This window comes from Lucilia sericata, unplaced genomic scaffold, assembly GCF_015586225.1.
Source record: "Lucilia sericata isolate MDLA Ls3-8-SP2 unplaced genomic scaffold, ASM1558622v1 Contig000783F_arrow, whole genome shotgun sequence".
Taxonomy (NCBI): Eukaryota; Metazoa; Arthropoda; class Insecta; order Diptera; family Calliphoridae; genus Lucilia; species Lucilia sericata.
The window spans coordinates 145,089-157,726 of NW_023994777.1; the positions used below are offsets into that span (position 1 = coordinate 145,089).

General features: G+C 29.0%; 1 protein-coding gene and 1 long non-coding RNA gene across 7 annotated transcripts in view; one reads left to right on the top strand and one right to left on the bottom strand.

Annotated features, from left to right (window-relative positions):
* The window catches only part of LOC119608060 (Krueppel-like factor luna), a 181,810-nt gene that overhangs the window by 126,818 nt on the left and 42,354 nt on the right, over nt 1-12,638 (bottom strand). The window lies entirely within an intron of this gene.
* On the top strand, nt 11,233-11,868 carry LOC119608061. The gene is made up of 3 exons (XR_005231786.1): nt 11,233-11,392; nt 11,451-11,501; nt 11,584-11,868. It is a non-coding gene; the product is annotated as an uncharacterized LOC119608061 (long non-coding RNA).

The window sequence follows — 12,638 nt, forward strand, 5'->3', positions numbered from 1 at the left end:
AATTTATGCTCAATTCAAAGTGATTTTCTACTTGTATAGAGGAAAAAACGTAAGTCTCGTTTGAATGATAGCAATTGTTGCAGCCATTTACTGGGGGCGTTAAGTACAAGTATTAAAACTGAGTTTTAAAATTAATTTTATGATCTTTTAGAGTAGAGCGTGAAAGCTTATAATAGCGACAGGGTTTTAAAATGATCTAATGATGGCTAAAAAGCTTTTTTTAAGCCATAAAATGGAAAGTAAAGATTTTTCTTACAGAAAATCTCTTTTGCAAATCTTCTTGCTCTACCAAAAAAGCTTTTTTCTACTTAAATGAAATTTTTGTGAAAAAAAGCTTTTTTAACCAAAACAAGATTTTTTCAGCAAAAACTATTTAAATTGTTCATAAAAAAGCTTTTTTACCAAAAATAATTCTTTTGACAAGAAAAAGCTTTTTTGAGCTTTTAAAGAAAAAAAAATTATTTAAAAACAATTTCGCACCAAAAAAGTGTTTTAAGGAAAAGAAGCTTTTTTGATAGTGTTAGTAACAAAAATGAGCTTTATTTTTAAAATTAATTTTTAAGCAAAAAAACTTTAATCATGAAATGAGATTTTTGGGTAGAAGGAGCTTTATTAGTTTTTTACATAAATAAAAAATCTTTAGAAAAAGCCTTATGCTCAAAAGGAGCTTTTATGATAAAAAATTTACAAAAATGATTTGTTTTCGCCAAAAAAGTAGTTTTTTATATAAGAAACTTTTTGAGTAAAAATGAGCTTTTTGGGTAAAAATGAGCTTTTTGGGTAAAAAAGAGGTTATTTTCAGGTTAAAAAATTATTTATTTTTCAAAAAAGCTTTAATCACAAAAAAAGATTTTTTCGCAAAAAGTTATTTTTGAGTAAAGAAAGCTTTTATTCACAAAAAGAGATTTATGTCTATAGAGTCCTTTTCATTAAAAATAGATTTTTGTCTAAAAAGCTTTTTTCATCACAAATAGATTTTTGTCTAAAAAGCGTTTTTCATCAAAAACAGCATTTTATCTAAAAAGCTCTATTCATCAAAAATAGCTTTTTGACTAAAAAGCTTTATTAAACAAAAATAGCTATTTAGCTAAAAAGCTTTATTAAACAAAAATAGCTATTTAGCTAAAAAGCTTCATTCATCAAAACTAACTTTTTAGATAAAAAACTTTACACATCAAAAATAGCTTTTTGCAGAAACAAAATATAATTCTTTTTCTTTTATTTACTTATTTCAAACTTCAAAATCACTTGATTTAAGTTAAGTTTTATAAAACATTTTAAGAAATATTCTTCTTAAAATAGCACTATAAAACAAATAAAAAGTTCAAGTGTTCTCAAGAAGTTCTCAACAAATTTTGAATATTTTAATTTATACGTAAGCATATGTATTTTAAAATCACTCCCCTAAAAGAAAAATTAAAACAATTCATACTTAAACCCGCCCGCCATCAACAACACCATCTTCGTCAGCTTAGTTGTGGGTGTCAGCTTTACCCTTTATTTTTAAGATCTTTGACTTTTTGTCACCCTCTTGAAAAGTATAAAAAAACCTTTTTTTCAGATGGTAAATGATACTTTTTTTTGCTTGTCCGTCTGTCTATCTGTACAGAATGGTGTCCCAAAATAAAAGATGAATTATACAAAGAATTAAAATCTTTGACATCTGCCGACATGTTTTATGAAATACACGAGTAAAAACTAAACTTGACATTTATCTCTGTCACAAAACTACAAATCAGCGTTGAAAATAACAACAAAAATAACAGCAGGGAAAAAAACTACAATAAAAAATGCCATAATGAACCGAATAACGAAAAAATCAAAGAGCAGAGAGAAAATTTGTTAAGGTATAGCTTTACAAATTGAATTTGTATAGTGAATGCAAAAAAAAAAAAAGATTTTAATTTAATAAAATTTTTGTTTCAATTTAGTTTAATTCCCAGTAAACATTTGCCTTACAATGTAAGGTATTAAAATGCTAAAGTAAGGTTTTGCAATGGGACAAACGCTTACCAGTAAGGCGTTAAATATACCATGTAATTCACAAGTAAACTGTTAAACTGCTTCATTGAGAACATTGTTAGACATTATTTATGTACTTCTCTGTAATGTTAACAGTAAGTGAAAGCCCTTAGAATCATTAAATTAAAAAAAATTTCATATTTCATTTTTAAATATTAAAAAATTTTCCATTTTTTTTTTTTTGCTTCTTACTTTAATAAATTTCAATTATTTGTAAATAAAAATTTATTAAGTATAAAAGTGCTGTTTGTTTGATTGATTGTAAAAAACGTGCACTTACATTCATAAAATATAAATAAATAAACAAAGAATGGATGAATGAATGAACGAACGAACAAATTATCCATGTAAAGGGCTTTATATTGCTCTGGTAACTGACTTTCTTTAACGCGCACCCCCCCCCCCCTCTCCATATTTATGCTTGTTATGAGCTTTAAAGGCTCATAAACAATTTTATCCCCTGCTTAAAACCGAGGAAAATTTATGTTTTGTTGTTGTTGTTGTTGCTTTTTCCCCTTTATGGAGCAATTCAATATGGGTAAATGGTAAAAAAAGGAAAGTATGGTAAAACGTTTTGCTTCTTTCTTTACATTTTGAACCCTTCCTTTAAAGCAGGTTGAATAAATGAGTGTCTTGAGGTTGGTAACGTAACAAAAATCTTTAATACTGAAGAAATATATAAAATCTCGAGAATTTCTCACTTATCTGAGGAACAGCTAGGTTCTCTGAAAGCTTTTTTCCTAAAGCTTTCAAATACCTTTTGTTTTTAAAGATCTTTAATATAATTTGAAACTACTCTTTCGAAAAGCTTTTCTTTTGAGGCAAGCTTAAGCTTTTAGAAAATACTTTATGTTAATGCTTTCATAAAGTTCTTTCTAAAGCATGCAGAAGAAATGACAAAAGCTCTCTGTTTTTGTAATCAACTCAACTGCTTACAATTCATCTATTGCTGTAGATTTTTCTATAGTAGGGTGTTTTTAAAGCTTGTTAAACCAACTTCCTTCTTAAGATTATTACTTATTTTTTTTGTCTACTACAAGTATGTTCAACTTTAACATACCATATTGACTATTTTGTTGGCTTTTATAAAGTGAAATATTTTTATGATTTTTCTTCTATGTTTTCTCCACCCTCTCTCTCTCTCAACTCTATGATTTTCGCATAAAAGCCAGAATAAACATGAAGTAAAGCAATTTAGAAAACAGCAAATTGATGTGCAGCAACTAACTCAGGGGAAAACGACAGACATGACAGGGGGGAGGTGGGTAAGAAGAAAGCCAAGAAATGTAGGGAATGCTTGAACGCCTTGGTGACAGAATTAACATTAAATTGCTAAATGTTGTGAGCAGGGCAAAAAAAAAAAACAACCAAATCAAATGCGTAATTTGGTAAAAGAAAGAAAAAACTTAAATAGGCAAATAGAAAATTTAACAAAGAGACAACATTCGACTTTTCAAGTGGTTCTATAGAAATAAAGAGCAAAAATAAAGCCAGATTTTTCGCTTGTCAAGTGGTAGTGAAAAATCTTCAAATGACAACAATTAATTGGATAGAATGAAGCAATTTCAAGGTGGTTTTTGGCCAAAACTTAAAAAAGCTTACAAAAAAGATTTTGGAGTAATATATGCTCTATTAATAAACATTTCTTTAGGGTTTTACGCAAAGCAAATTTTCACTGAAATAGATCTTTCAATCAAAAAAGCTTTCATAAGAAACTTGAACGCAAAAGTAGCTTTTATTAACCCTTCATCTTCAAAATAAACTTTCTTCACTTCTTAGCGAAAATACTATTTTCACTAAAATAGATTTCTCATTAAAAAGACTTTTCCAAAAGAAGAGCTTTCATAAAAAGCTTTTTTACAAAAGCAACTTTCTTAGCCGAAAAAAGCTTTTTTCAGTTTTTTTACAAAAAGTTTTTTACTGTAATTGATTATTCAATAAAACTTTTTGTGTTTTTTATTGAAAAATCATAAATATATTTTTTAGAAAAAGAGCTTTTTTAACCTCAGGAAAACAGGAAAGTAAGCTTTTATGCAAACGACTAGAAAATAGAATTTTTTACAAAAAGCTTCCATAAAAGACGTTTTCACAAAAGAAGCTTTCTAACCCAAAGTAGCTTTTTACCATAAGAAAAGTTGTCTAGAGCAAAATAAGCTTTTTCCAAATTCAAACAAATCATTCTTCACTTCTTCGTGAAATGGCAAATTCACTTAAATATAATTTCACCAAAAGCTCTTTTTCAAAAAGTTTTCATGAAAAAGCATAATTTTCACAAAGAGCTTTTTTAACCAAAAATAGCTTTTCAAACCTAAAAAAACTTTTTACCTGAAGTTATGTTTGTAAAGCTTTTTTACATTTTCTATATTAAACAAGTTTCACGACAAAAGCTTCCATTAAAAGCTTTCTCACAATAAAAGCTTTTTAAATCAAATAAAACTTTTTCACCAAGTCTTTTCGTGTTTGAGTATTACTTACTAAAGCATTACATATAAGACATTATTAAACTACTGACATGTAATGAAAGAAGTCTTTAGGTTAGTAACAACATTTAAAAGTTTTCACCCTATTTGGTTAGTTAATTAATTTAATTAAATTTCTTTAAACAAATTACTTGCAAATTACAAATTTCAAACTCCTCTAAACCATTTCCTTATACATGTTTTTATTTCAATTCATTAACGATGTTGTGGACTTGTGTTGTTTTTTTCGCAAAAAAAAAAAAAAAAAAAAAAAAAAAAAAAAACAAATAATACAATAAAACAAACACGTAAAATGCGTTATAAACTTAAACTCTTAACTTATAGACAAACCAAACAGAAAATAGAAAAAAGCAACAAATTGACATTTAAAGTGACAGCTTCATTTGGTGCGTAATACGGAAGTTCCATTTTTAGATGAATTAAACGAAGAAAATATAAATGTCTGAAGTCTGAACACACACAACAGACATCATCATCATGGTCAGTGGCAGTCCATCACTTATAGTGCTTATAGGCAGCCAAGCCAGCACACGACTAGACGTGAGAGTTCTATTAAGAATTTCGTTTATTTTTTTGATAAACGGCCAAGAAATTTCACAGTCGCATGCACGGTAGCACAACCCCTTAGAAATGCCAGAGCTAGAGCTAGAGAGAGCGAGTGTGGAAAACATCATTTATTCATTTAAGTTTATATGATTAATTAATTTTAGTTTAATTTTTTTGTATTGTTAAATGGCTGAATTGTTTTGGAAATGTTTCGTGGAGGGGCAGCTAAGGCTTGTTGTTAAGTTGAGCTGTGAAGAGGTGTTATTTTCATCAAAACTTGTGTTTGATTGTTTTTGCTATGTTCATTCCTTAAAATGCTTGAATGGTCGTTGTTGGGTCTTTCATTTAATTTTGGTCTATTGTTTCCGTTTTTTGCTTCACACATGTATTGCTTTTTTTTTGACAAACTTACATACTCGTTTTAGTGTCATTATAAATGTTTGTATAAATATTTATTTAGTGTGTGTGTGTGTTGTTTGTTTCTTCTTTCAAACAATTTAAGTACGTACGTGTGTTTGTGTTTATACCTATTATGTTGATTGCTTTCATGACATTCGTAGCGCCAAATAAAGATTGACGTCAAATTCCTGGTACTCTGTCCCCGTTACTCCCCTCTAGTTTGCTTTGTTTGTTTCCATACTATTTAATCATTAACAGAAATAGCAAACCCACCAACCATCTCATTATCAGCGACAGCAAGCAGCAACTTTAATGTTTCAACAGTTTTTTAAGGAGTCCATGTAGAACTTTTAGATAGTATTTATAACAAATTTTAAACTATTTGGTTGTCTCTAATGTAGAGTCTTTATAGTTCAGAGACCACTTTAATGTTCCCAAGTAATCTAACAAGTAGTCAAATTGTTCCCCATACGAACTGTTTTATGAGAAGTTCTTACATACTTTTCGAGGTACTTGGTTATCTTGAGTTTGTACTTCTTTATAAGGTATAATAGAAGTCATTAGTTACTTTAGTGTCCCTAAGTAATTTAAAAGGTAGTTAATTAGTGCCCAATCATAGCAGTTTTACAGTCATGTTATCCCTTAGTTGGCTCGAGTAGTTTGACATTGAAACCCGGCCCATTTAACTGCCACCAAGTAATCTAATATGAAGTCACTTTAAAACGCAAAGAGTGATAAACTGTAAAAGATATTCCAACATGGACTGGAGTCCCAAACTACTGGGTTCTAAATTTCTAAAAGTATCTGTTAACAGGAAACAGAACATATAGTCTTTATAATCCAGATATAAAGCCAAACTGTCTCCAAGTAATCTAGCAGGAAGTTAGTCGTCACCTTAGTGTCTCCAAGTAATCTTGACAGAAGCCACTTCAAAAAGTTTTTCCATAGATATTAAACCTCCTAGAAAAGAGATGTTAATCTATATATGATTAACTAGATCTGACACCCCCCGAACTACCGGGCTCTAGAGCTGTAAAAGTATTTGTTAACAGGAATAGAAAGGAGCCTAAACTTACACATTTACACACTACGATTAAATTCCACTTGCTGAAATGTTTTTTTCTTCTCACTCTCATCAACATTTTGTGTTTTTTTCTTTTTGCTTGTGCGTCTGTCTGTCCGTCCGTCCATCTTTCTAACATACAATTCATTCATTTATTCATTGATTTTACCATTATGTATGTATGTGTAAACCCACCTACATACATACCCTACATACATGTGTGCGTAAATATGTAGAAAAAATTTTTAGGTATTGCCTGTAAAATGATTGTTTTCAAATCTCTTTCTCTGTCTCATTCGCACTTACACCTCACCTTAAAATGAGTTTTAATAGAAAAATGATTGAACGAACTAAACGTTGAAAATATTTGGCATTCAATACGTATGTATTTGCAGCAATCAATAGCAAATGTTAACAACAATTGAAGCTGTTCAAGCATAAGGAAGTAGCTGCGTACATATGTCTTAAAAATAATTTACATTTACAGCAGTAGCAAAAAAAAAAAACACAACTTTAAAACTGGCTATTAGCCAAGAGCAAGCAATTAGAATTGCTGTGTGTGTGTGTGATAAAAAGATAATTTGAATAAAAACTACAGATTTAAAATTTTGTAATTTTAATAGCAAAGGATTTACAATAAAATAACTGAAAATTCAATTATGAACAATTGTTGCTTAAGGCAACTTTTATTGCTGTTGCTGCTAAAGTTTTTATTAAGTTAACAAACTATTCAAAAACTTTACAACAAAATGTTTACCCCAAAAATAGCATTTTCTTTACTCTAAAGTAATTTCTGTTAAGGGCAACTTCTGTTGCTGTTGCCATAAACAAATAATTTACCAGCTAGAATTGCTTTAAAACAGAATATATAATTGAAAAGCGTTTAGATTACTATAAAGTGAATAAAAGAAGTTATACCTAGATATTTAAAGTTATCTATAGGAATTTCAAATATGAGCAACTTTTGTTGCTTACTTTCTACACAATTTCATTATTGTCACTAAAACTTGAAGCTGGTTTAACTTAATTACGACAAAAAGAATAAACCAATTGGAATATTAACCAAAAATTTATATAGTGTCAATATTTATATCAGGATGCGGCAACTTTTGTTGCCTTCAAATTTTTTATTGAAGGCAATGTTACTTTATGTTGAACTTTTGGTAACAATAACAAATCTATTACAATATTTAATACTATTAGAGAATTGTCGGCAACTTTTAACAACTGTATTAAATCTTCAACAACTTTTCAATAACTTAACAACTTAACCCTTCAAACAACCAACAAAAAAAAACCCTAAAACTGACAAAACTATCAAATTAAACCGAAAAACTAGAAAAAACCAACCTAAATTAAACAAGAAAAATTAACACACCTTCAACAAGTATAATACTAAAAACTGAAAACAAAAAAAAGCTAAAACTTACAACAAAAAATGAAGCAAAAATTGGGGAAAAAATCAAAACACCTTCCCTTTAACTTGTTAGAACATTCTACCCCCCCAAACAATCAAAAAACAACTACATGCTACTATACCTTCTAAATATTGAAACTAAAAATATAGTGAAAGAAAAAAACATCTCAAAACCTCTAAATCGACCACAATAACTGACAGCCAACACCATAATCAAAAGTAGCAAAATGGAAGAAATAAAAAACATTGAATAAGGCGGCATATGTACATGATGGCTTCTGACATGTTTTGCGGCAAAAACAAAATATGAAAATACCAAAAAATGTTGTTGTTTAGCAGTGAAATAGAAAGGAATATTTTCGTCGAATTGTTTTAATTGTAGTTTATGCTGCCTGTTATTGCTAATATAATCTTAATGACGAAAATATTATTTATGCAAAAACCTACTTTTACTACCATTTCAAAAATTCCCAATTTCTTTATCAAAAATCCCATTTTACCTCTTTTACATCACTTTTAAAAAGAAATTTTATTTAAATCTTTTCAATTTTTAAAATTTTTGAATTTTTCTACAATTTGTGACTAATTAGGAAAATTCCTAAAATTTTTTTAGAAAAATCCCAAAATTCCTAAAATTGTAAAAAAAACTTTTTTTTAAAGAAAATTATACAAAAATTCTATGTTTAAACAGATTTTTAATGAAGTTTTTTAAATTCCCAAGTTGATTTGACAAAATCTGGGATTATATTATCTTTACGGAACTTTCCTTTTTTTAAGCCTTCAAGCATATTCTTTCGAGTTTCCTTTTCCCCCATTTTTTCCCTAAATTTTCATTAAAAACTAATTACAAATACTGTCAAAATATATTTAGATATTGTATGTTAAAACAAAAACCACCAAAAGAAAAGCAATGGTATTGATTTGATTAAAACCACAAAAATGTGTTTTTTTTTTGCACAAAATAAGGGGAAGTTAAAAAAGGGGGGAAAAAGCAACCAAAACAGGAGTTTAACACAAACACAAATATATGTAAAAGAAAACTAAAAAAAAAAAATTAAACAAAAATAATAGATTGCGTGCTGATGGCTGATAGTAAATTTATGTGCTGTTGCCAGGATTTAGTTGATGTGGCGCTGCTGTTGTTGTTGTTGCTGTTATATTGTAGTTAGTTGTTATTGTTATTGTCTTCCTCGTGATTAATTTGCAACAATTTGTAACATTGTTGTTTTTTTTTTATTCATTTTATACCTTCTCTGTGTCTGTCTGTCTGTAAGACCGTCCTTCCCTCCGTCTAACTGTCTCCTTTACATTTTACTCTCTCTTTCTCCTCGTTGGAGGATTGTATTGAACACAGCTATAGTATATATATTAAAATCCCTATACATGACAAGCTAGCTCGGCCTGCAGTTTCTCAGTTTTTGTGCACATTTTGCCTGGGTTGGCAATAATTTTTGTTGTTTTAAACCAACCATCAGAGGAAGAAGGGATATATTGAGTTCAGTGTTCAGCTTGTAACACATAGTAGTCTATTCAGTTCCAGTTCAGTTCTAGTTCAGTTTTAGTTCAGTTCTAGTTCAGTTCTAGTTCAGTTCTAGTTCAGTTCTAGTTCAGTTCTAGTTCAGTTCTAGTTCAGTTCTAGTTCAGTTCTAGTTCAGTTCTAGTTCAGTTCTAGTTCAGTTCTAGTTCTAGTTCAGTTCTAGTTCAGTTCTAGTTCAGTTCTAGTTCAGTTCTAGTTCAGTTCTAGTTCAGTTCTAGTTCAGTTCTAGTTCAGTTCTAGTTCAGTTCTAGTTCAGTTCTAGTTCTAGTTCAGTTCTAGTTCAGTTCTAGTTCAGTTCTAGTTCAGTTCTAGTTCAGTTCTAGTTCAGTTCTAGTTCAGTTCTAGTTCTAGTTCAGTTCTAGTTCAGTTCTAGTTCAGTTCTAGTTCAGTTCTAGTTCTAGTTCAGTTCTAGTTCAGTTCTAGTTCAGTTCTAGTTCAGTTCTAGTTCAGTTCTAGTTCAGTTCTAGTTCAGTTCTAGTTCAGTTCTAGTTCAGTTCTAGTTCAGTTCTAGTTCAGTTCTAGTTCAGTTCTAGTTCAGTTCTAGTTCAGTTCTAGTTCAGTTCTAGTTCAGTTCTAGTTCAGTTCTAGTTCAGTTCTAGTTCAGTTCTAGTTCAGTTCTAGTTCAGTTCTAGTTCAGTTCTAGTTCAGTTCTAGTTCAGTTCTAGTTCAGTTCTAGTTCAGTTCTAGTTCAGTTCTAGTTCAGTTCTAGTTCAGTTCTAGTTCAGTTCTAGTTCAGTTCTAGTTCAGTTCTAGTTCAGTTCTAGTTCAGTTCTAGTTCAGTTCTAGTTCAGTTCTAGTTCAGTTCTAGTTCAGTTCTAGTTCTAGTTCAGTTCTAGTTCAGTTCTAGTTCAGTTCTAGTTCAGTTCTAGTTCAGTTCTAGTTCAGTTCTAGTTCAGTTCTAGTTCAGTTCTAGTTCAGTTCTAGTTCAGTTCTAGTTCAGTTCTAGTTCAGTTCTAGTTCAGTTCTAGTTCAGTTCTAGTTCAGTTCTAGTTCAGTTCTAGTTCATATTATTTTTTTCCAGAAGTCACGTTAGATTACAAATAGGCCAAATCGGTCAATCAGGATGTAAAAAGAAATAAGTAGTTTTGAATCAAAATGAATGAAAACTGTTTTTCCAATATTAAAAAATTGTCGGTGGGCATATAAAATTCGTTACCACTAAGTTGCGAATTGGTTTCCTTTCTACTAAAATTTGCTGCTGGATCTGTTGCTAACAGAAAGGGAAGGGTGTTTTTTTGTTGGTTATAAATACATCGAATGTAGTTTCTGTTTTTTTTTATATTATTTTCAATTTCTGATGATGATTTTTCCCGTTTTTTTTTTCTCTCTCTCTGTTCTTTCATTTATTTTTGCCATGATGTTGCTGATGCTGATGATGACGATGATTTTTTATTATGGTTCTCTGGGTTTCTGTGTGCGGTAGTAGTATAAAAATAACAAGCCGTATAAACCACAACATGTTGTAATTAACCCGCTTGTCATGTAAATAAATCAAAAAACGAGAGGAGTACAAAAACAACAACAAAATCGGAAAAAAGGTATTAGCAACAACCCACCGTTTTATGGTGGATAATTTTTTTGTTTTATTTCAATAAATACACTCAAATAATTTTAACATTTACTGTTTGTAGTTTATTCAAAAAGTTTTCTGTAAAGTTAAAAATTAATGAAAAATCATTTATTTTTCGAATAAATTAAATTTTTAACATTTTGGGGTGTTGTTAAAAAATTAAACTACACAAAAAAATGTTTTTTGCGTACAGTTATTATTATCAGTTAAATTTTTGTTTCAAATACATAAAATCAAATTGTCATAAAAATAGAAAAAAATTATATTTGTTTAATAAAAATATTAATTTCTTCAAGAACCATATTGAGATGTTTCATAATGGATTGTTTTAAAAGTAAATACCGCGATTATAGAAACTGTAAGTTTTTGTTGACAATTTAAAAAAATGTTTTAAAAAGATCTGTTTTTATCAATAGTTGTAGATGCGGTATAATAATAATGGATAAGATTTTTGTATATAAGTTAAGGTATGAATTCTTTTTTGTTTTATCCCTTATAACTTTAATTTTAACATATTTTACAATTTGTTACAAATTTTGGAATTCGCAGCTATATCGAAAGAAGTGAGAGCTGTTCTACCTCCGATAAAGGCAAATACATCGATGTACATCACAACATTGAAGAGTTATAGCATTTTTGGGATTACGTTTCAGTCATATCGAAAACAGCAAGCCATGATACGTGTTTGAATCCAATATAAATGATGCCAGTACCACAACCGAAGCGAAAGGAGACTATTAACGAAATTTCTATTAGCATACGTAGCGGTTTAACAATTATTAATCCGTATTATACATATTTAATCTTTAACAAATGATCACAATAAAACTAAAATCTAAAGAATCTGTTGTATTTTTTTATGTTAGGGTTTTGGGTAAAAATAAATGAAAAAAACTGTAAAACAACTGAAACAACTGAAAAAATCAGTAAATTTTACTGTTTTTGTAGGTAAAAATTTGTCAGTAAAAACATCTGAAAAAACTTTTGTATTTACATAATTTGTTAGTTAAAAAATCAACATTTAAAAATAACTGAAAAACTCATTTGAAATAAATGAAAAGTTTGTAGTCCGTTTTTTAAATGATATTTTACTTGTTTGAAATGATTTTTCAGTTGAATTTACCTACATAATATATTGAGTGTATGTTTTTTTCGTTTTGTTTCAGTTTGCACAATTTTCCCCACATATTTTAATGGCACTTGGAGTAAATGATGATAAAACATATTGATAGATTTTTATATAAGTATTTATGCAAAAATAACAAAAAAAAAAAAAACATACAATTGACAAGTTTGTAGTTTCAAATTGAGTGAGTGGGTTTTTTTTTTGATTTTCTGCTTGTAGCCAGGATCAAGGTGGGTAGTTTTTGAATTAATCATATAATAGTGTTGGTTTTAAAGGTTTTTTTGCTTTTGATTATCTTTTATTGTATAAAAAAACAGCCAGATAATTTTTATTGGCAATACATAAAAATTGTTCATAAAATTTTAATTTATATGTTTTAGATAAAATCATGAATTTTGCTAAGGTTTTTTGTAAATGCACACCGTCTTGTATGGACTAGAACTACTAACAACTAACCAGTAGACAAGGAACGAGTGTT